Source organism: Cygnus olor, chromosome 2 (assembly GCF_009769625.2).
Source record: "Cygnus olor isolate bCygOlo1 chromosome 2, bCygOlo1.pri.v2, whole genome shotgun sequence".
NCBI classification, from domain to species: Eukaryota; Metazoa; Chordata; class Aves; order Anseriformes; family Anatidae; genus Cygnus; species Cygnus olor.
This window is the reverse complement of record NC_049170.1, coordinates 14,113,601-14,137,874: the sequence shown is the minus strand read 5'-3', so window position 1 is coordinate 14,137,874 and position 24,274 is coordinate 14,113,601. Positions and strand designations below refer to the sequence as shown.

At 39.2% G+C, this 24,274-nt stretch overlaps 2 long non-coding RNA genes across 13 annotated transcripts in view; both read left to right on the top strand.

The window, feature by feature from the left end:
* LOC121065599 overlaps window positions 1-10,344 on the top strand; it is a 31,169-nt gene extending 20,825 nt beyond the window's left edge. For 9 of the 10 annotated variants that reach the window (XR_005817182.1, XR_005817183.1, XR_005817181.1 and 6 more), the window contains 3 exons: window positions 5,314-5,449; window positions 5,557-5,673; window positions 6,485-6,636. This is a non-coding gene — a long non-coding RNA (uncharacterized LOC121065599). Of the gene's footprint in view, window positions 1-5,313; window positions 5,450-5,556; window positions 5,674-6,484; window positions 6,637-10,049 lie in introns of those variants that run through there. The other variant, XR_005817185.1, reaches the window with a different exon arrangement.
* A 348-nt stretch (window positions 10,345-10,692) lies between these two features.
* The window catches only part of LOC121065597, a 68,691-nt gene continuing 55,109 nt past the window's right edge, over window positions 10,693-24,274 (top strand). Inside the window, exons 1-2 of one of the 3 annotated variants that reach the window (XR_005817179.1) lie at window positions 10,693-11,178; window positions 13,411-15,425. This is a non-coding gene — a long non-coding RNA (uncharacterized LOC121065597). Of the gene's footprint in view, window positions 11,179-13,325; window positions 15,426-24,274 lie in introns of those variants that run through there. The other 2 variants (XR_005817178.1, XR_005817180.1) reach the window with 2 other exon arrangements.

The window sequence follows — 24,274 nt, the reverse complement described above, 5'->3', positions numbered from 1 at the left end:
GAGTTGGAGACAGTATAACCTCTGGGTCAGCATACTGTACGCTAGAGGAGGATCAGGTAGATAGATCAGGTTTGCTTGATCACTGTTTCCACAGAGCTTCTACTTCTGTAAATCTGCTCTGATTTCTCCCTTCTCTGACTTCTCTCTATTAGCTGAGACTATAATTTTCCTTGAATTAAATGGTTTCACTAGTTTATGTTTTTTCATCCTCCATTCTTCAGATTTCCTTACTGCACTCCTAGAAAACCGCTAGCCTGTCTATTTTAAACCTATTCTCCAAATGGTGCTTTCCTTCCATATTTGTGGGATTAATGCTATTTGGCATATACTAGACACTGGGCTGATTCACCACCACCACTCACCACAAACAAACAGGTATTACCACACACCAGCCAGCCCTAATCAATGGCAATTCCATATAACCACAATTAAATTGCCCAGCCATTCCCAGGAGGAATCACAGGTCATCAAGACTATTTTGAAATTGAGTGGTTTTAAATATTTCCATAATGATGTGCAGCTATTTATCAGTGTGGTTGCAGACCTCTCCAGCTGCAGTCCAACATATTGTTCCAACTACAGCTCAGCTGCTTTCAGGCCTTGAAGTCTCCATGTTTCTAAAACTTCACCCTTTCCGTACCTGGGCATACTGCCCCTCTGGCCCTGCCGGTATGCTTGCTTTCTAAGCTGGTTCTGTAAATAGTGCAATGACTTTTGCTTAAGCAAGATCATTTTGGGAGGTTAGGAAGTGACTGCACAGGGAGGTTTGGCTTCCCTCAGCGTGCTGGGGCAGACTGGCAGCAGAAGCAGTAACCTCTTCAAGCATCTCAGCTGCAGCTTGAAGTGTGCACCACGCACCATCAGTAACTGCTCTGTAGTCTATAGGGCCCCGTGACGACATGTGACATGGGCTTGAGGCATAACTGTGCTTGTGCCTATCTGGGATTTGTAAGAGGATGGGAAAAGAGCTAAAATTGAGTGTATCAGAGCTAAAATTGAGTGTATCTGCTTTCTCAAACCAGCAGTAATCTGTTTGCTGTAAGGGCTAACCCCTTCTGCAGAAACACTATGGCTGCTCTTGGATAGGTAGGCAGCTATTAGTAGCTGCCCAGAGAACATTTTTAAAAAGTCAGGTGTTAGATAATTGTGGAAGAGTTTTAGTACTACTTGAATATATGTGTACCACTTGAATATACAAAAAAGGTGGCAAATTAAGTTTAAATTAATTCCAGAATATTTACAGAGTCAAAGACACATATGCACAGACATCAGCACTGTCCATGCACAGCCTGTCATAACTTGTTTTCACCTCTATATTGTTTTTGCCTTTCTTGTAGCAAAAACCACCTTCAGGACTCAGCATGCTTAAAATTTTCCACTATTCAGTGGTCTAGAATTTCAAATCATCACATGTTTTAATAAGTTTGGAATTAGTTTTCTAGAGGTGATGACATAAAATAGCCACAAGATGTTTATTAAATAAATAAAGCTTTCATCTGAAATAAGAAAAGATTATATTAGAGTGGTTTCCCAAATTATTAAATTGTCTACTATGAAGTAAGATTTTTTCCTAATATTTAAATATAAAGTCTTCCATGATACTTTTAATTTTGTATCAGAAACCAGCCCATAATATTGAGCAAATGCAAACACAAATCACTTTACTAATAATAGGATAACCGTTTTATACAAAATTAGTTTTTCCTTTAACCAAATAAGAAAATTAAAATGTCTACCAATAAACTGTTTGGATCAACCCAAACAAATGGATTGATCAGGGTCAAACAAATTTTCAGGTCTATTTTTAAGCATCTATTGTAGATTTAAATTGAGAAAGAGACTGAAATCTAAGGACTGAACATAGATCTTTGAGAAACATTCTTAAAGTGTTTCAAAAGAGTTCCAAGAAATGGAGACAGCCTTTTCACTTCTGAAAGCTTCTTTTCACTTCTGGTTTATAGCCTCTGGCGAGGAACTCAGGAATCTGCATCAAGGCTCTTTCAAAGAAGTCCTAGTGATAGTGCTGGCAATACATGGGCAAAACTGTATGCCTAAAAGAGAGCTATGGGCATAGACACTTAATTTAGTAACAGAAACAGTAATGAGTGAAGTGTTTTACATACCAGTGTGCCCTCTCCCCAAATTTTAGGACTTTTGCTGAGAACTATGAAGAAATGTCTTCCCTCATGAAGAATTCACAGCTAAGAAGTTTCTCCTACAGGCCAACATCTGTAAATTTTCCTTTTAAAATGCAACTGAAATCCTGCTTTTCCTTTTTAATAATAGAATAAAGGAGGTAGGAATCATTGATCCATTTGTCCTGTAGTTAAACTTCAGGAGGCTTAGTCCCTCTGCATACCTCAGCTCACTGAGGGTAAGTAGATGAAGACCCCCTTCTCCCAGGGAAACAGGTCGGATGGTGGCAATAGCTTATAGTGGTGAATGGTTGACTACAGAATCACTGGGAAAGGGAGTACTGATTCTCCAGGGAGTTACAGACTGATTTTCAAGAGGGAACTGTGCTGCCCAGTCTCTGCATTAGGTACTGCTTCTGTATTTTAACCCATGACAGTTTAATACATAAAGAGACTTCACGAAAGAACCAGGACTTCTGTTTCCCTGTTGCAAGCTGAATGTTGTAATCACAGGCTCAGGATCATTTTACATTTCTATATTTATAATTTTTTTTTTTTTTATATTTATAATTTTCCTCCTTCTCCAGGAGGAAATACTTTAATACCTTTATGGAAAATAGAAAACCTTCAGTGGGAGGACTTTGAGTGTGTTGTTCTTTGCCTGCATAGATTTAAAGTTAGGATAGCCTCTTGGAAGAGGACGTGTGGAGCTGAGTATCCTCAGGTAAACTGAAGCTGCTTTTCAGTGATAAGAGCTCTTAGCCTCAAAATAGTGAATAGGGAAGGCATGTGTATGCTCTTACCATGGCCATGTTTTAAAAAGAAAAAGACATTTGTAGCATTATTTTCAGAACGTGCTTCAGTGTGTTTAGGTGATAAGTAGAGGAACCTCTAGTTTGTGGATTTAAAGCTTTGTCAGGACTCTGACTTTGGCTTCTTTGGCTGTGAGGGCTTGGGAGACTGTATGCCCATAGAGATTCAGAATTTAAGGTATCTAGGGAATTTTTATGGTAAAAGGATATATTCCTCCTGATTTAAGTACAGCAAAACTCAAGGAGCTGTGACAACTTTACTGTTGGACACAGCATCTTGGATTTCATGGAAGTCATGCTCAAATTCCTTGTTTGGATCTCAGCCATAGAATATGTGGTATCTCAAGTTGTGTGTATATATATATATATATTTATTTTTTTTTTTTTTCTGGAGTATGTGCATCTTTCTTAGGTCATGACCTAAGAAAGTAGCTCTTTAGCTACAACTGATCATTTTGGCACTTTTAAGTGAAATTGTTTCAATTTGGACTAGAAGATGGCCTTCTCCAATGGTACCCAACAGCACATAGCTGGACTCGATTTCTGAGGAACAGGATGAGAAAGGTTAGCCACACAAGTCAGCAGGCAGAAGTACACAATAAAGATGCAAAAAAAGCAAGCAAATTGGCCATGGAATTCTGAAAGGGGGAAAGTGGCTACAGATAACGTTAAGCTACCTGGCTGTAGTTATACATCAATGGACACAATACCTTTTCTGTATTTTCAGTGAGTAAAATGGCTAAATAGATGTAAACAAGGCACTGAGCCTTGGTTCTTATTCTCTTCTCAGACAGACTTACTATCTTGTGTGTAATCGTGCAATAGCTTTTTTTTTTTTTTTTTTTTTGTTTTGTTTTGTTTTGTTTTGTTTTGCAGCTGGTTTGTGTTTGGCTATTTAACTGGCTGTGAAGATTTGTAATACAGATGCAAACCTGTTTGCAGAAGCTCATATATACACTGACTATACTCACAAAAGTGTAAATAGGGGGTTATGAACAGATAAAGCCAGATAACAAAAAGAGCTTAATCAGGACAGGCTACCGCTTATTAGCTATAGTAATTCATTTTGGCTTCATCTTATATAAAGACTTTGAAGAGAAGAGCTGCTCAAGCCAACTTGATTGGGCTATACAAAGATCCTAAGGAGAGTGGCTCATTCAACCATGTGGCCAGCTGCTGTGATTTTATTTGTGAGCCTTACAGTATTTGATGATTTTCTTAAAACATCATATTCTGGAGTAATGTGGTTGAGTGAGAATCAGTGTGTTCACTTCTAAAGAATTGAAAGTCATCAAGTCCTCACAGTGACAGAGGAAAAATTGGAAATAAATAATAATAATAAAAATGTACAAATGAAGCCTATTTTCATGATCTTTTTAGAGTTTTACTCATGAGACCTGAATGACAAGTGCTGGTAATACTGCAGCTGGGCAAGACTTCTAAGTGGCCATTTATGTCATCTTTTGGTCCCTGAGAGAGACCTTTTCTTATGGTGAATACATGTATGTGAGGAAGCTTTTACTATGTGGCTGTAGGAGCCCCACCTGATGTCAATTTAAAGAGACAGGTGATTTCTTCAAGTTGGAAACTAATGTGAGGTTATTCCCCAAGGTATAAATTAATACAAAATATATGTCTAATAATATAAGGTACTAGACACAGAGAGCTCAGCCTGAGCAGTGGACCTGTAGCATTGAGCTCTTCTGTAATCAAAATATGCAGGCACCTCGAGGGAATGTCTCAAGCTGGCTGATTACCCATTAAAATCTCAAATCTTTGATATAGGCTTATAGAATGTTTCACCTCACATGAAGAAAGCGCACTGTTTCCAATTTCCGTTGTATCTATGGGTTTTGGTTTGGCGTGGGGTGGGAAGGGGAAGCCCCATGATGTTACCTACCTTCAGGCTCAGTGGGCTTGGTTGTCTTTCACTAGTCATGAATAAACAGGGAAGAGTATTTTCTGAATTATTTTTGTTTACTCAGAACCCTTTTGATATTTTTGTCTTGCTTATAATTCTCTCTAGTTCAATATACTGTTATTTATAAACATCATGATATCTCATACTGTTTGATTTCCACACAACTGAGAGCATTTGGCCTCGCATCTTCCAAATGTGTTCCTGTTATTGCAGAATAAACTCTGCCAGTTAGAGCCATATGTTATTTGGTTTAGCTGAAATAAAACCTTATAGAGTGAACTAAACTGTAGCACTGTTAGGCATGCAGTTTTAGGGAGATTAGGTGCATTGGCACTTATAAGACCCTCTCCTTGCTCCTGTTCTTCCATAGGTGTTTTTTCATTCATTATTTTGCCTCTCTATGCCTTCAGTTCAATGCATGACTAATTATTCTTATTATTTGCAGATCTTTCAGGCAAGGATTGTCCCTCAGTTATACTTGTTCAGTGTCCAGCTTCACGAGGGAGGTGTGAATGTGCATCCACTGAGACACAGCTGTGCAGCTAATGATTGGTGTTGGGCTAGTAGCTGAAACTATAAAGGTAAATAAGAGTTGAGATGAAATCAAGTTTACAGGTTTTCATTTTCTACACTGAAACAAAATACAGAAAAAAAATATTTAGCAGGATGCTCCCATTTACTGAAATAGGAACATATTTAGTGAAAGGAGTAATGAAGGGAAAAGAAGTGCAGATAGACTAGCAGAACTGGAAGCACAGCCAAGACGATCTGAACAGAAGCTCGGTGACCTAAGGACGCAGCCGAGGTAAGCCGGGCTCCTTAGTGTCCTATGTTGGTGATCCACATTTGCTACATTCTTCAGAGGAAAGGTCATATACTCTCATTGCCACACTTTGTAGGTTAGACACCACCATTCTGTGGTGTCTATAAAATTGCAGCTGAAGTTTTTCTATACATGGAACATTTACAGCCACTTTTTCCTATGCAGATTTTTCAGTGTCTAATATTTAAGTCCTGTAGTATACTAGTAGACTTTTTTTATCTAGCTACCTATTTCTGGGAAACATGTTTCTTTGAGATTGTTATCCCATGGTTGACTAATGGGTTAAAAAGTCATTAAACAGACATTCATATGCAGGCAGTGTAATTATAGAAGCCTTTTTTCCACAGGATCCCAGAATAAAATCAACTACAGTGAAGATAATGCAAGAGATTAAAGGCTTGTTTGTTCAGGGTAGATTTGTCTCTTAAATGGATTTTCCTGTTAGTGACTGAGTAACTTTAGAAGTATGACAACCTCTTGTATGCAATATTACCTGTAAGATTGCTGGTGAGGAGGGATAAACTTCTCATCGCTTTCAACAGAGACTGTGTATTTTTGTAAAAGATCAGATCAACTCAACTCTGAGTTACTGAGGGAAAGGCCAAAATTCCTGGGTGAAATTGTATGGGTTGTGTTATACTTGAGGTCAAATAGGATGATCACATCTGAACTTAAACCTATGAATGTGACTTCATTAAACAATAGTGGTCATCTCTAGACAGGCAGCTTTTTCTAGCAGTTTCTCTCTCTCTCTTTCTTTAAAATTAATTTTCTTCATGCTCATTTTTCCCAGACAACTTTTAATTAAGTTTTAGCTGCATCCTGAGACCTGCCTAATCCCAAGATCACAGTTGCTGTATGCTCATTTGCAGCCACTAGATCTGGAAACTAAAATTGTTCCTGCTTGAAGTCAGAGCCATATTACTACAGTTGAAAGCCAAGAATGTCTAGGTACTCTATTAATCCTTTATACAATGAAAGAAAGAACATAGAAGCTCTTGCCTAGTAATGATGTCCAATATAGAAGACAGGGAAGTGTTCCTGTTGGAAAACACCAACATGCCATTTTCTGTGCTTATGAAAATCTACTCTGATAGATCTAAGCCTGAAGAAATGGCAGAAATGGGCTGGGCCTCAATTTTGAATCACAGTTTTAAAAATAATTATAGGGTACTACTTCTTGGCAAAATATACCTAAAATTTTACCTCAAAGCAAAGACAGCTTTAATCTTACAGGATATAGTCTGTAAGAACAGTAGATTTATCAGAAATTATATTTATTTTATCTGAAATTAGACCTACCAAATATATATTGTTTCTGAAGTACACTGCATTTGTACACACTTATAAGTCCTCCTGATTTCCTATCTTCAGTACCCTTATGAGTAGATCGGCTATAGAAAAAAGAAAGGACCTTTCTGTAAGGAGTAGGGCAATACATTTTTTCATATGCATACATTTTACAATATTCCCACCTGCAAGAAGATGACACAAGGAATAGGTCTCCTCCTTAGTGTTTCTGGTATAGAATAACAGGTTAAAGGGCCCACGGCAAAACTGAATGGCATGTTATTGGCTTGTATAAGAAGCAGCGTGGCCAGCAGGTCTAGGGAGGTGATTGTCCCCCTGTACTCGGCTCTGGTGAGGCCGCAGCTCGAGTACTGTGTTCAGTTTTGGGCCCCTCGCTACAAGAAGGACATGGAGGTGCTCGAGAGAGTCCAGAGAAGGGCAACGAGGCTGGTGTGGGGTCTGGAGAACAAGTCTTACGAGGAGCGGCTGAGGGAGCTGGGGTTGTTTAGCCTGGAGAAGAGGAGGCTCAGGGGAGACCTCATCGCTCTCTACAGGTACCTTAAAGGAGGCTGTAGAGAGGTGGGGGTTGGTCTATTCTCCCATGTGCCTGGTGACAGGATGAGGGGGGATGGGCTAAAGTTGCGCCAGGGGAGGTTTAGGTTGGATATTAGGAAGAACTTCTTTACTGAAAGGGTTGTTAGGCATTGGAATGGGCTGCCCAGGGAAGTGGTTGAGTCGCCATCCCTGGAGGTCTTTAAAAGACGTTTAGATGTAGTCCTTAGTGATATGGTTTAGTGGAGGTCTTGTTAGTGTTAGGACAGAGGTTGGACTAGATGATCTTGGAGGTCTCTTCCAACCTAGACGATTCTGTGATTCTGTGATTCTGTTATTGAATATTTCCTTAATAAAACACAAAGTGAAAATGAAATATTCTTACAGGAATTGACTATCTAGCTCAATGATAAATATTTAATTTCAAGTGCTTGAAAGAATAACAAAGGGAAAAAAATGCCATAATTCCAATAGAGGAACAGATGCTCTTGCTCTACCAGTGAACCAGGGCTTGATTAGCACTAGGATAGAGGATTCAGCTCTGCTAAGGTCTGTTTAAACTCACATGTCCTAGGAAAGTGTTATGACCTTTAGCGTCTTTGGTGCAAGACTAGTAAATGCTGTTCTGTTCCTAAGGCATTGTACTTTTACTGAGGTTTAGGATATCATCACACAAGTGACTATCCTAACTTATAAGTCAGAAAGTCACAAAAAAAAAGTGATTTTAAAGGAGTGAAAGTTATCTATCCTTTGAGTATTTTATTGAAACGGTTCCACCTAGAAACACTGTAGAAAATCTGTTTCAGAACAGCATAGACAGAGTGCCTGGGGAAGTGGGATATTCCATAAATAAAATAGGTCTGATAAGAAGATGCCATTGAAGTGAGGACTAATGGCCAGGATTTACCGGGAGTGTTTATGGTAGTGCCATGAACGGAAGAAGTCTTGTTTCACATCATTCATTGAAGATGAACAGCCATTCATTGTAGCTGGGCCTCCTGCACTTTTAGGCCTCTTTCCTTCACTCATATCAGGTCTTGAAAAGAAAATGTATCTATCACGATCCTGTGTTTTAGGAAAAATATTCATAAGTTTATTTTTTTTGTTGTTTTGTTTTTAAACTCTAATGTGGGAGACATAGAAATATTATGCTTCATATTTGCTACAAATAGAATTGCCATCCTGCATTCAGATCTTTTTTTTTTAATGTCCTCTCATTTCTTAGTGTTTTTAGGAGCCATATTTCTAAATTGCCATCATCATCCTTTTTCCCCAGGCATGTGATCCAAACAAAGGTGGAAGGAAGTGGAAAGAATACCACCTGGGAAACTTTAAGGGTTTAGAGACCACAGATTTCCCAGATGCATACAAAACCTCAAGTTGTATCCATGAACTGTTGTAAGCATGGCCTGAGGGTCAGGAACATATCAAATCAAGGGTTTATTCAAGTGGTTTTGAGGTTTGAGGTGAATGTTGCACTCCTCTGGTGGCATCCTGAGGGGTGCAGTGTGGGTAAACTGAGTGGGATTTATTTGCTCTAAGTGCACTAGTCTGTTCCTGAACAGGGAAATGATTATAGGGCAACTTTACAGTAGGAATAAATGTTTTGCTATCTTATAAATGCATATGTCAATGGAATATTTGTTGTTGTTAGCATTGAGGCATAGAAAGTAGTAAGAAAAGAAGGAAAATATCATATTATTGGTTTCTATTTTCCACTGACCTGGCATAAATAAAATGTCATGATTTATTTGCATAGCAAACAAAGACTTGTAAAGGCATAGAGGGAAATGAGTTAATTCACTACTCACATAATTTAAACTGTATTATCTAGAGCTAATTTGAGACCACCCATTTTTAATTGTGTTTTAGAGAGATTAAAAAATCTTAAGGAATTGAGTTTAAACAACCCAATAATTATTCAGTTTTGGCCCTTGTATTTATTTTTGTATAAGAACTCTCACTGATAGCCTCCAGTCTCTGCTAATCAGAATAATTTAGTTTTAAAAGTCAAGTCATGGCTGGCTAAGTGAATACCTGTAAGTAGTAGATCGGTATGACACTAATAGATTTTCCCTATAGAAGACTTATCATTGAAGTGTATTATTTGTATGGCTGTCACAACTTTGTTTTATGATTCATATAGTGTTTTAATAACAGCAGCAAGAAAAAATTTATTTAGAGCAGATAATTCTGTTATCTAGATATTTATTTTTTTCCTATATTACCTTCATATGTACCTAGGAGCTACACAGAAAAGGTTGAAAATTTTCTAAAGCAAAATTTCCAAGTAGTAAATGAGATTTAGTTGGAAAAATATGGTTTAGAATTTGATTTTTAAAAATATGCTCAAATTAAAATTTTGAAATGAAATGTTTAACCTATTCAGTTTCATGTGGAAATTTTAAAGTACTTCTGGTTTCAAAAGTTACAGAGTGACATTACCTCTCCAAAAACATCTTGACGGATATATCCTATTAGCATACCTTTTTTTTTTTTTTTTTTTTTTTTTCCAGGATGAGAAGACTAGATTATTTTATTGCATTATAGTGCTTCTGCAAGCAAGACATGCATCCAAATCTCTTTCTCTGCCTATTATTTCTAGCTGATTGCTCCAGGTTTTTCTTCTTTTCTGTGATTTAATTTTTTTAAAAATATAAAAAATACATTGAGATCCGCAAATGAATGTTTTTATGTAAAAGAAAAAAAATATTGTTACCAAGACGTTATTAGATTAAACAGAAGTTATTTCCTTTTTGACAATCTCTTCCTTCCTTCCTGAATACAGTTTTTATGGTATCAAAAATAGGCCTGGAGGTCACAGTCTGAATAATCCAAGACTAGGACTTTGAACTGTTTTTGAAAACTAATAAGCTGGGTAGCTTTTTAACACCTCCCTATTTTTTCACATGCCCCAGCACATCTTAGCTTTGGAGCTATGCAGTGAAGAACCCTCTTAATGAACTTTGGAACTTATATCTAAGCAGTTCTTTTCCTTTCATTTCTTTTTTTTTTTTTTTCCTGCCAGAAGTCTAATCTTATCATGCTAACGGCATGGGATGTTCTACAGTTTTTTACAACACACCTACAAATATGATCAGATCTCAATACCCTTGTTCTCTGCACTGACAGTCTTTTCTTCTGCTCTTCCCCCCAACTGAGCACCCCGCACAGCCACCGGCTTGCTGTTGACGTCACCTGTGCTCAGATCACACCTGGGACGCTCTTACCGACCCCTTTCAAGATTTCTGGGGAGAGATGAAAACACATTTGTCCCTTGAGTGAAACAGGAAGTTCAGCAAGTCAAAACATTGCCTCTACGGATCTGGTTGGGGTTATCCATTTGACAGAAGTGCATGTTTTTACCTGTATCAACGTTAAGGCAGGCAGGAGGTCTGATGCATCCAACCACAGTGTTGTGATAAAGGAAGGAAAGCGGAACTTGCCAGCAGCATACCTCAGCCAGGAGATGAAACAGTGAACTCCCGCCGCATACAGGAGCAGGTATGCTAGCTAGGGCTGTGCAACATTTAACGCTTTCAGGGTAGAAGCAGAAAGATATGTTTTCAATGGCAAGGAAATAATGGCAGGACTAAAGAACAAAATGGCTGACCATGTTGGGAGCTGTCTACAAGTTTGCTGAAGGTAATTTTGCCTATCAAAACTCTCACGGCTGGTTTTCATTTCTTTCCCCTACCTATTCTGCTGTTGACGCTTACTGACAGACTGGAGCAAAGTATGGTACTATGAAATGTAATTTATTTTAAGACAGAATATTTATCCATGTATGCATAAAAATGAACAAAGAAACCAAATATAAGCCTTGCAGTCCATAGGGATGTAACTTTGGGCTAGGACTGAGTATTTTGGCATAAACACTAAAAATCTTTAAAAAAGTAATATCCTGTGGCTTTTGCACTTCCATTATATTAAACTGATTTTCTTTACTCACAGTGGGATTTCAAATTAATTTGTAATTATACACACCGTGAGGGGATGAGAAAGAAATGACCTAATTATAGACCAAAAGGATACCCTACAGCTATCATCCAATTACTCCAGCCATCTGAGCTCTTAAGCAAAATGATGGGCTTAATCCTCTCTTGGTCATATCTAGTTGTAATTTGCCATTGAATACCATAATTTCACTTTACATATTCATTCACATAATATAAAAACCTTTGAATGGAAACATATAATGAGAATGGGTTATAATCACAGTCCTTCTAGACTTTGGTCTCCCATATGCACTCTGTGACCATGTGGTGAAGAAGGAAATCATTGCTTCTCTCCTATGTCCCCTAAATGGTACTAATTAGCTATAATTAGGCAGATATAAAGCCTTAGAAATAATGGAAAACTCTAAAATGCCCACTAACTCTTGGGCATGTCAACTTTACCTTTCAGCAAGAGATGAAGAGTTCATAAAGAGGCACTTGGTAACCTCAGTTAACATGTGAGTTAAGAAGCAGCTTTCTAATGGAACAAATCTTCACCTCTGCTCTTTGTGCAATATTCTGGAATAAAATTTTAGAATAGAATAGGAAAAATAATTATAATAAAGAAAGGAGCATGATACACAAGACGTCAGATCTCTATAAATATATGTTGTTTTTTTTTTCAGTTCATTGACAATTGTATAAAATATTTACACACTAACCCAAAATATCTTTTATTCTCAGGTTTCTTTCAATATCTGTGTAAGTTGTAACACTCTTTAGAAATGAAAATATCATAGAATAAAACCAAGTAACCTCTTGGACAGCTGATTTTTTGAGCTATTGTACATACACTATCCTTTTTCTTCATTATTTGTATGAGAAGGATCAGCTTCAGTTGGTGAGATACAGAGAAATTTACTCTTGAAAACAGCATAGTATGAGGATGAAAGAAGTGGGGGTGGCTTCAAGGTTCATCTTAGTGAAATACATTGGGATTTGGACTGTTGAGTGTGTGACTCTGAAGATATACCAAATGAAAAGAGGCAACCACCTTTTCTGTCCTGAAAAAGTATGTTAAAAACACCAAAATGTGTCACTTGATAGCTTCAGTTTTTAAATTTTGTTTTACTTCAGGCACTTCTTAGTGAGAAATGCTTTACATGATTTTTTTGACCAGCTTTATATGTGCACAAGCTGTTTCTGTAGGTTTTGAACATGCAGTCACCCTTTACAGATAACTGACTTGCTAACCAGTTGAAAAGCGGAATGCCAATTTTGTTTGCCCTTTTAATATTTTGTTTCCTTCTCTTCAGATGACTCTGTAGGTAGAGTTTTTTTTTTTTTTTTTTTTTTTTTTTTTAAATTGGGAAATGCTTTTAATAATCATAAAAGCTGCTTAATAATTCTTCCTCTGAATATTGCTTGTTTGTTTGTAGATACACATTGTTTGTAGGTAGATGTACATTGTATTTATCACTGTTGTATTTCATAGACTAGAAACACATATTTTTGGTATCTCAGTAGACAGAGGACACAGAGTAATGTTAAGGGATTTATTTGCTTTGCATGTATTGTGTTGGTAATTTATTTTGCTCAGCACCAAGGATTTAATAACTGTCAGGTTAAAACTGATCCATAGGCTAGTAGACCCTATGTATACTTAATGTGTTAGTGGTTGTTTTTAGTCACTGCTTTATCCTTTGTTTTCTGACTGCTCTTGATGCAATTGTCTGGTTAAAGGTTTGGAAATTTGGGTTATTTCTCTGGTGGAAAGATTAATGGTGGAGTCAATCTGCTTCATTGAAGCAAAAGTATTTATAAAAAAGTTCAAAGATCTGTTTCTCCGAACAGAGGTGAAATCAAGCAGCCCGAGCCAGTTTCTCACCTCCTAGAACACAGGTACTTTCCAGACGGCACCTTTACTGTCTCTCCATAGATGCAGAGAGAAGCATCCAGCCAACATGACTGTCCTCTCCCCAGAGAAGACAAGGATATTCAGGCAACAAGCGGAAAGCAAACATGACTCTCCTGGAATGTCTTCAGCCAGAGGGCAAAGCTTTTTAGGGAATATATGGAGAGAGAGAGAAATAGCTTTGCCACAGGAAGGTCTACAGCTAGAAAAAAAAAAAAAAAAGGTTTAGCCATGCAAATTCTTCTTCAGCAACATATTCATCCTATAAACCCTATAGGCCATTGTGGCTTCAGCCACATCCATTTTACACATACTCTCATGGCCAAAACAATACTTAGTGAAAAGAATTAAAATTGATGCTGGCTCTGGCTTTGTTTTGGCTGAAAATACATCTGTGTTTTGAAATTTTTAGACTGAAGTTACTGAACTGTATATGTAGTTAAAAATATGACAGAGGGTTACCTTTAGCATACAATGGTGGTTACTTGTAAGAATTTAAACTTGAACCCAAGCTACAAGAGTTCATCACTTTTTGTTCAGAGCTGAAACTTCTGGTTTTCATTAGATGAATTTCTCACTCTCACTGCAATAGCTATTGCACCATAATTTGCTGAATTTAACTCCGCTCTTTTGTTTTAGTAATATATCACTCTTATGACTATGAATTTCTATGTTTGGTCTTGAATAAAATTATTTTCCTGAGTAGAAGGTTTCACTAAAGCATGCCAGAAACACACAGTGTTTCTCTGAGTTGAACCCAGTCCTTCATTCTTCAGAGGCACACATTCAGAGGCATGGTTTCATGGGGCCCTTCCTTACACAGCTCCCTCTTGCAAATGTTCTATTAGTTTTTCTTTAAATTCACTAAAACTTCTTTTTCTCTGTAGTCCCAGTGTTGTCACTCATGTGAGCAGCCCAGCTGACTTCAAAGCACATTCTGCAAAAGTTATTTGAATGGTGAAGTGATGTAACTTACTCTTGTGAAGAGTGATGCTGTTTTTGTCCCTTTCTGTGAATTCTGAAATGTATATGCTTTAACACTGAGGAACTATTTCATCTGATACATGCTAAGATTGTCATCTGTAATATTTCAGAAACAGTATCTGTTTACTTTGGTGTTTTTTCCTTCTACTGCCTCAGGAAAGGTATGCATATATGTGTACCGTTATGCCAACAGACTATATTTTTTCTTTCTGAACAGCTATGTGATGAATTTGTTTAAATTTTCCAGCATTTTTGCCTCATACCTTAAAAACGATCCTCTTTAGTCCTTATTCTGTTCTTCAGTGACCTTTTGTTTTTATGCCTGCTTGAAAGGTTTTGCTCTAATTTCATACTCTTTTGTAAAATCTTTCTCTATTTTGCTCTCCTTATCTGTTTTTTAACTTTCTGTTTTATCTGTTTTTTGTTTGCTTGAATCCTCTAGGATTCCTTTTTGATTTTCTTGTATTTCCTTTTGCATCACTGTTAATCATTTACTATTCTTGAACACTTAGAATTAGGTGCGATGAAGTCCTGAATGTACTTGACACATGCTCAACATGTATTTTTACATCACTTTATTTTGTCTCTTTACTATAGCACATATTGCTATGCTACAGCTTAGCTCCAGTTGCAAACTCTTAGCTGTACCCAGATCAAAACCAAACTCTGCTTTTATTTTTGCTATCTTTTCAATCCTAAGTATAGACTGTATGATGATAAATAAAAACTTGTTAAATGCTTTGTTTTATATATCTATGTGCTTGTAGAAAAGCAAAAACAAACAAACAACAACAACAACAAAAAACAAATTCACTAGTCTGAGGGTCAGTTTATTCTCTTTATTAATTCTCTACTTGAACACCATACTTGTGTTTTTCAATTCCTGTGCAAAGAAGTTTTACACATTGTGTTTATTTTTTCTAAAAATCAGTGACTATATCTGATGCTATTCTTTGGCTTTTCCCAACCACACCTAGAATCTGAAATTGTCTTTGATTCAAACAGTTGTAGATATCTTCCTAGTGCAGATGAAATCAAGTAGTTCATAAAGTTCATTGAAAAGGATTGTGGGCTCCTTGTCCTTTATACATATCCAGATTCCATGCATGGTGCATGCAACACTTCCAATGTATTTTGCATGCTGGTGTTCTGGGTTTACGTGGCAAGGGTTTAGTGGGGGGGGAGGGGGAGGAAATGGGGGGGAGGAATGCAGGGGTGGCTTCTGTGAGCAAAGCACAGCAGCTGCCCCATGTCAGATCAGAGCCAGCACCAGACGGCTCTAAAAGGGACCTGCCTCTGGCCATTGCTGAACTATGAGCACTGCTGTTTGGGCCTCTGTGAGAGCAGGTTGAAGGAAGGAAAAAAAACTGCTGTGCAAAACCAGCCCTGCAACCCCCAAGGTCAGTGCAGGTGGGCAGGAAGTGCTCCAGGCATGGAGCAGAAGTTCCCCGGTGGCCTGTGGAGAGGCCCCTGGTGGAGCAGGCTGTCCCCCTGCAGCCCATGGGTCCCACATGGAGCAGATCTCCACGCTGCAGCCCATGGAGGAGCCCCCGGTGGAGCAGGTGGATGTGGCCTGGAGGAGGCTGCAGCCCATGGAGAGCCCCCGCAGAAGCAGGCCCCGGGCTGGAGCTGCAGCCCGTGGAGAGGAGCCCACACAGGAGCAGGGGGTCTGGGGGGATCTGCCACCCGTGGGGGACCCGTGCTGGAGCAGTTTGCTCCTGGGGGATGGATGGACCCCGTGGTACAGAGCCACGGTGGAGCAGTTTTTGAGGAGCTGCTGCCTGTGGGCAGCCCCCGCAGGCGCAGTTTGGGAAGGATGGCATCCCGTGGGAGGGACCCCACGTGGAGCAGGGGCAGAGAGTGACTGTGAAGGAACAGCAGGGATGAAGTATCACAGACTGACCACAGTCCCCATTCCCTGTTCCCCTGCGCCGCCTGGGGGGAGTAGTAGAAGAGGGTGGGTGGGTGGAAGGAGGGGGAGAAGTATTTTTAATTTGCTTTTAGTTTCTCACTGCTCTAGTCTGTTAGTAATAGGCAACAAATTACATGAATCTCCCTTCATTGAGTCTGTTTGGCCTATGATGATCACTGGTGAGCAATCTCCCAGTCCTCATCTCAAATCTTGAGCCCTTTTTCATCATATTTTCTCCCCCTGTTCCTTTGAGAAGCGGGAGTGAGAGAGTAGTGTGTTGGAGTTCAGCTGCCCATCGGTGTGAAACCACCACAGCTGTCAGTAGGGACACTTCAAATTTGGACACACACCCATCCTTTAAGATGGAATCAAAACTGGCAAAGAGAATGATTCTAGCTATGACATAACAATGGGAATGAATGAAAAAATGCAGAAGGGAAATCAAGTGTCCTTAAAACATTTGAAACTGGGGACTCCCATGGAAACAGCTGATATGATAAAAAATTGTTCATTTCTGAAAATGTGGGAGACAAAAATACTGCAAATCTAACTTACGCAGACAGATTAGAGAAAATAAATATTGTTAAAGTAGATTTTGATTTTATGATGGAATATGATAAATGAGAGGAATTTCTATAGTAGGTTCATAATATTTTTTTTTAAAAATCTACTAAGCCTTTTTTTTTTTTTTCTTAAAGAAACTGCAATGTTTTTGTCAAACTTCAAATCTTTCAGGGTCTTATGAGTATTTGAGGGTTATTATTTTTACCGTTTTGTCTCTCCAACCTTTTTTTTCTTGGTATATATTCTTAAAATAGAAGTGGAAAATAAGCACAAGCCAATATTTCAAAATATGTTTATTTTCAACCATTTCTATCTATGAAAGACTTTAAAACAGTGAAAAAAATATATTCCATTACTGGTATTTTATTTTAATTGAATGGTCTGACTTGTCATTTATCACATAAACAGCTTCATAGATTAAATAGGAAAAGAAAGTAGAAAAAGGCAGAATCTTATGCAAGAAGAAAGTTGATTGTTACTACTGTTAGAATAGTGGATTATTTTTTCAGTCCACTGAAATGATATAGAAATAATAATACAGAAAACATATTGCCAGGTGCCCAAAAGTCTGAACAAACCCTGAAAAATGTTGCACTACCATTTGTTTTATCACTTCCAGAAGTGATAAACTGTTAAGGAAGAAAAAAAATATCTTTCATGTAGGAAAATATTTTACCAGCAAAATAAGTCCCACCACCCTTTGCCAGGTTGACTCCCTGCTGTTTACAGAAAAGGTTCACACATCTCCCGTCACATTGCTGCAGTTTCCTCAGAAGCTCACAGTGTTATTTCAAAACCTCTTCTGAGAAAGCATTGTATTGACTCAGCTCCACAGAAATGACAGAATTACTTCTTGAGTCCTGTAGTCATTCAGCAACTTCTTATGTCTCCCCATGCTTCCAGGAGCACAGCCCTGCAGAGAAGCAGATCTTCTGAACCACTGAGGTTGGAATGAGGTGGCTCTGCTAACTGGAGTTAATGGGCATTAACTCATGAATGCTGTAAGTGGTTTGTAGATTACTTCCAGTTAAAATTCTTATGCTTGTTGGTTAGGAAAAAATATTTGACAGAAGCTCCTAGGAAGTAAATATTTCCCTGAGGAACAATATTTTATCACAAGAAGGAAAACCTACTTTAAGGTTATTGGAGGGGCTGATTAAAAGCAGCTTTTTTTTTTTTTTTTTTGATCATGATGCTTTTGACAAGAAGTGCACTAGTTTATCAGCTCTTCTTTAGGAGTTAAGAGGATGAGAATTATAAATAGGAGTTTGTTTTCTTAAGATCTGCAATTTTGCTAAAGTATCTGGCGTGGCAGGTTTAATCATCTTTCTGCCAGTTAAGAGACAGACTTTCCCAAAGGCGGTGTCTTAATTTTACCTTAATCTTCTAATTACATAGTGTGTATGCGTCTCTGTGTAAATTTTTACTCTCATGGTAACTTCTTGAGTACTCTGTTCCTTGAGAGAATGATGTAATGCCTTGGGGGGTCTTGATATCTAATTACTGAGAACTTTCCCATCTATGCATTGTCTAGACTGCAGTTAGACACAAAGCTGCACTTACACTGAAAACCCTGGAGGTCTCTAGATAAATACACTACTTTAACTAACCTAGTTTGGAGGAAGAATTGTATTTTACTACAGAGTAGTGGGCCTTCTTTGGTCCTCCCATGTTTCAAGTCATATGATATGAAAGAGGACATGAGACTGAGATTCATCTGACTAGACACAAAAGTCTGGGTGTGCAAACCTCTGATAACACAGGTTCATGTGAGCTCAGGTTCTGAATGTCTTAGACTCTCTTCATACCCGGCAAAAGTAATGCTGTGATTCATTCTGTTCTGAGTTAGCAATCTAAAATAAACCAATCGGGCTTTAAGCATTGAGAGATGCATTGAATGATCAGTAGAATCTGAATGACAGTTGAAATAACTCTCATCCTGAATTTTAATGTAGTAAGGATACTGTGTTGCACTATGAAAACCCAACATAAATTGCAAAAGAAAAGGAGGCAGAGCTCATAATATACTTCAGTTTTAGTGGGTTATGTTTGCTATATGCTGAAACTTATGGAAAAGTGGGAAATATTTTTACTATTATGAGTTTTTTTATTTCTATAAAATTTCATTGTATTATTTTTAGCATTTGCATCGTGAACTTAACTAAATTTAAAATGATCAACTTTTAAAGCAAAGGATCCAACAGCCAAAATGAAAGCAGAAATGAAAGGTTTTGGTATTGGAGGGAGTTCAGAGAGGACTACCATGCATGATTATGGGGGATAGAGAAATTGATTTATGAAGAAAGATTAAAGGAGTAAAATATGTACATTGTAGGTTAATTTAAGTGACTCATAAGGAGCATAACTGTTTTCAAATATTTGATGCACATAAACACCAAGAACAGAGAGGAAATGAATATCTGGGTAAATTTAAATGAGGAAATATTCTGTCATTAAAGTCTGTTATTGTCTCACCTCAGTGTTGTGTAATCTTTTGAACCATCCTATAGAACTCAACAGAACAATATGATGCACTTGGCATTAAATTGATAAGGAATTCAAGTTTTCATTAAAGATTTTATTTTCCCACAAGAAAATAAAATAAAACATTATGAAAAATTCTGGCAGATGGAGTGATCAACTGGTTGACCTAAGAGGACAAACTGGTTCCTTTTCATGTATAAATTGGATGCTCTGCAAACATCCTATTAAATGCTGGCCTGAGAAAAAACAGTTTACACAGACTGCTACATGCCTTGACAGATTATGCAGCTTTTCATAAATAAGCAAAAGGAAGTTCTGTATCAAGAATGCTGCAATCATATAGGAAGCGTGTATGTTACAACACTGTACGTAGGCTCCATTCATATGGCCATGAGTAGTATTTTTGTTGTCCAATAACCCTGCTGGTGAACTATCAGGAAATTATATGGCTGGGGAAAATGATTAACACAGAGGCCAAGTGGATAGAAACTGAACTGGGATAAAAAGAGTAGTTGTAGGCACAAGTCTGGATTTACCAAAGAAAATAAATACAAGGCTTCTATTTGTATGTGCTTCTGTTTGTGAGACACAGTGGTGGCTGCATAACTGTTCAGAGCCCAAACCCTCTCCTTTGCCATAAGATATGTCTAGTTCTGTGGTAGAAATTTGTTTAAAAAGAGTCAACTGAAGAATCCATCTTCTTTAGTCATTTGTATAGTTTGTCAGAACAGGATTCAAATATTGTCAATCACCTTGAAATCTAGCTAGTTTGCAGCTTGTGCTCTGAACCTATCTATCCTTTTGATCTTTTTGCCTTAAGAATGCAACTGTATGAGAAATAACTTTAAAGTGGAGGATACATGTCAGAAAGTCTTTCTGGTAAAAAAAAAAAAAAAAGGATTCAGAAGCATTCCATGTAAAAAATTGCACCTTTTTAGAACTGGAACAGACTTCATGCTCTAGCTGTGTTCATTTGGTGTAGAATTTAAGTGTCATTGCTTACTTCTTCATTAGCAGCGAAGAAGCAACATTAGATGTGGGAGACATATCTTCATACTTTTACATTTCCCAAATCAGCAACAGGTCAGGGTCAAAAAAAAAAACACACCTAAAACAGAACACAGGGAGGTTTAAAATGCCTATGTTGAAATTGTGACTTGAAAACCTTGTATTCAGTGGCTGCCTGATCTTGGAGTCCTTTAAACATAATTGACTTCCATGTTTGCTCTGAAGCTTTTCCAGGGCATGTGGTACTCTGTTCTGGCCATTCTCAGAAAGGCCCAGGGCTAAGCAGGCATGTACCTCCATCTGACTTAAGTACTCTGGGGATCAAGAAGATAAGTGGGAGTGTTAGCTCATACCTGAGACCTTAAAAGAGCACTCAGACACACATAGCATGTGCCAGTAAAACTGGGAACCTTTCAGAAGTAGAAGACTTTTTACTTCTCTTTTGATCTTACGCATTTAAAACTAATTTCTGAGAAGACACACCTTACCCAGGTGGGTCCCATGCTGGTCTACATAGCTATGCAGGTGTTGTGCACTACAACTGCAAAAGTGACCGAGATTCATGGAGATAGGTAAGAAAAGAGGAATGTGTATGGAGGAAGTCTTTGTCTTTGCCCCACACAACTTGTTTGCCTATTTTTCATTACACTGTAGAACTATGATGCTATGCAGCAACATTACCATCTCATCTTTGTCAGTGGTCATGTTTGAACAAAAAAAGAGCCTTTGAATGAACAGCTGAATTCCTCTAGTGACCTGTGGAGGTTAAATGGAAGGAAATATCCAGTCTTTTTCTGGGACAGAGTGCCTAAACTCCATAGGCCAGCATTGTTTGAATTTCAGTATTATGAGTTAGATTTTAAAATCCTCTGCAATGTTTGTATTTTCTTTGTTAGTCTTCTCACGTAATTGACCTATCATATCTTCTCTGTAGGTAACAGTTATACAATCATAGAATCATAGAATGGCTTGGGTTGGAAGGGATCATCTAGTTCTAACCTCCCTGCCTTGGGAAGGGATGCCATCCACTAGATAAGGTTGCTAAAGGCCTCTTGCAACCTGGTCTTGAACGCCTCCAGGGATGGGGCATCCACAACCTCTCTGGGCAACATTTTCCAGTGCCTCACCACACTCTGAGTAAAGAATTTCCTCCTAATGTCTAATGTAAATCCCCCTTCTTTTAGTTTATTTACCCTTGTCCTATCATTATCTGCCCACGTAAAAAAAGTTGCTCTCCATCTTTTTTTGTAAGCCCCCTCTAAGTATGGAAAAGCTGCAATGAGGTCTCCTGGGAAACCTCTTCTTCAGGCTGAACAGCTCCAGCTCTCTCAGCCTTTCTTCGTAGAAGTGCTCCAGCCCTCTGATCATCTTTGTGGCCCTTCTCTGGACCTGCTCTAACAGATCCACATCCTTCTTGTGCTGGGGACCTCATACCTGGATGCAGTACTCCAATTGGGGCCTCACAAGGGCAGAGCAGAAGGGGACAATCTCCTCCCTTCCCTCCTGGCCACTCTTCTGTTAATGCAGCCCAGGATGCAGTTGGCCTTCTGGGCTTCAAGCGCGCACTGCTGGCTCATGTCAAGCTTTTTGTACACCAGAACCCCTGAGTCCTTCTCTGCAGGGCTGTTCTCAATGAGTTCTTCCATTCTGTGCTCCTGTCTGGGACTGCCCTGACCTGGATGCAGCACCTTGCACTTGGACATGTTGAACATCTAGTTTGTGCAGGTCCCTTTGGATGGCATCCCTTCCTTCTGCTGTGTCAACTGCAACACTCAGCCTGCTATTGTCTGCAAACTTGCTGAGGGTACACTCGATCCCATTGTCTATGCCATTGATAAAACACATTAAACAGCACCAGTCTCAAGGCAGACCCATGAGGGACACCACTCGTCATTGGCCTCCACCTGGACATAGAGATGTTGACCACAGCTCTCTGGGTAGAGCCATCAGCCAATTCCTTATCCACTGAATGGTCTGCCCTTCAAATCTCTCTCTCTCCAATCTGGAGAGCAGGATGTCATGTGGGACCATGTCAAAGGTCTTGTAGAAGTTTACGTAGATTACATCAGTAGGTCTTCCCTTGTCAGCTGAAGCAGTCATTCCATCATAGAAGGCCACAAGACATGATTTGCACTTGCTGAAGCCATGGTGGCTGTCTTGGATCACCTCCTTGTCATGTATGTGCCTTGACATTGCTTCCAAGAGGATCTGTTCCATGATCTTCCCAGGCACAGAGGTGAGGCTCACTGCATCCTACTTTCTACCCTTTTTAAAAATGGGAGTGATGTTTCCCTTTTTGCAGTCACTGGGGGCTTCACCTGACTGTCATGACGTGGAGAGGCTTGGCAACTACCTCAGCCAGTTCTCGCATGTCCCTGGGATGCATGTCATTGGGTTTCATAGACTTGCACTTGTTTAGTTTCATTAGGTGGTCTTGAACCTGCTCTTTGCTTACAGTGGAAAGGACTCTGGTCCTCCAGCCCCTGCCTAGAGGTTCAATGACTGAAGAGATGTGGGAAGCCTGACTGGCAGTGAAGACTGAGAAGTTGTTGAGTACCTCAGCCTTCTCCATGTCTGTTGTTACCAGTTCTCCCTTCTCATTTATCAGAGGGGATGCACTCTCCTTGTCCTTTCTTTTCTGGCCAATGCCCTTCTTGTTATTCTTTGCATCCCTTGCCAAGCTCAGTTCCATCTGTGCCTTAGCTTTCCTGACCCCATTCCTGCACATCCAGATGGCTTCCCTGTATTCTTCCCAGGCCACATGTCCCTGATTCCACTGCCTGTGCTTTTCCTTCTTGTGCCTGAATTTGACCAGCAGGTTCTTGTTCAGCCATGTTGATTTCCTGCCTTCCCTGCTTGCTTTCTTACACATGGGGATGGAGAGTTGCGTTCTAAGAAAAGCACCCTTAAAGAGTTGCCAGCTCTGTTTAGCTCCTTTGTCCCTAAGGACAGTGTTCCAGGAGATCTCATCCACTAATTCTTTAAACAGCTGGAAGTGCGCTCTTTGGAATTTCAGGGTCCTGACTTTGCTCTTTGCCAGACCCATATTCCTTGAGATCACAAACTCAAACAGGGTGTGGTCACTGCAGCCTAGACTGCCTCTGATCTTAACGGCTTTAATGAGTTCATCTGCATTGGTGAGCACCAGGTCCAGTAACACTTCTCCTCTGGTTGGTTTGTCTAATACCTGTACCAGGAAGTTATCCTCAATGCCCTCCAGGAGTCTCCTGGATTGCTTACAGCCTGTTGTGTATGTAGCTTTTCCAGCAGACATCCGGGTGGTTGAAGTCCCCCATCAGGATGAGAGTGTGTGAGCTTGATGCTACTTGTAGTTGAAGCAAGAAGGCCTTATCAACAGGCTCCCCTTGATCAGCTGGCTTGTAGTGGACCCCAATCACAAGGTGTCCTTTATTGGTCCAGTCCTTAACTTTTACCCACCAGCTCTCAAACAGCTGTTTGTGGTGGTTTCTCAGAGGCAGCTCTTCTTAATCTATCCATGTCTTAACATAGAAGGCAACACCCCTGCCTCTCCTTCACTGCCTGTCTCTTCTGAAGAGCTTGTAGCCCTCTGTTCCAGTGTTCCATTTATGTGATTCATCCGCCACATTTCTGTGTTAGCAATTAGGTCGTAACTGCTTTCTGATTGCACTGTGGTTCCTGACTCCTCCTGCTAGTTTCCCATGCTGTGTGTGTTGGTGTAGAGGCACTTCAGCTGGGCTATTGGCCACATCACCTTTTTAGAGGAACCCTTCCTAATTCCTTTGGGACAATTCAAAAGTATTTACCTGTTGTTTCCTAGAGTGACAATGTTCCCATGTTCTCTTCCATCAATCAGAGGTACATCCATTCCCCCCAAATCTAGTTTAAAGCTCTGCTAATAAGCCCAGCCAACTTGCTGCCCAGAACACCCTTGCCCCACTTGCTCAGGGGTGCCCC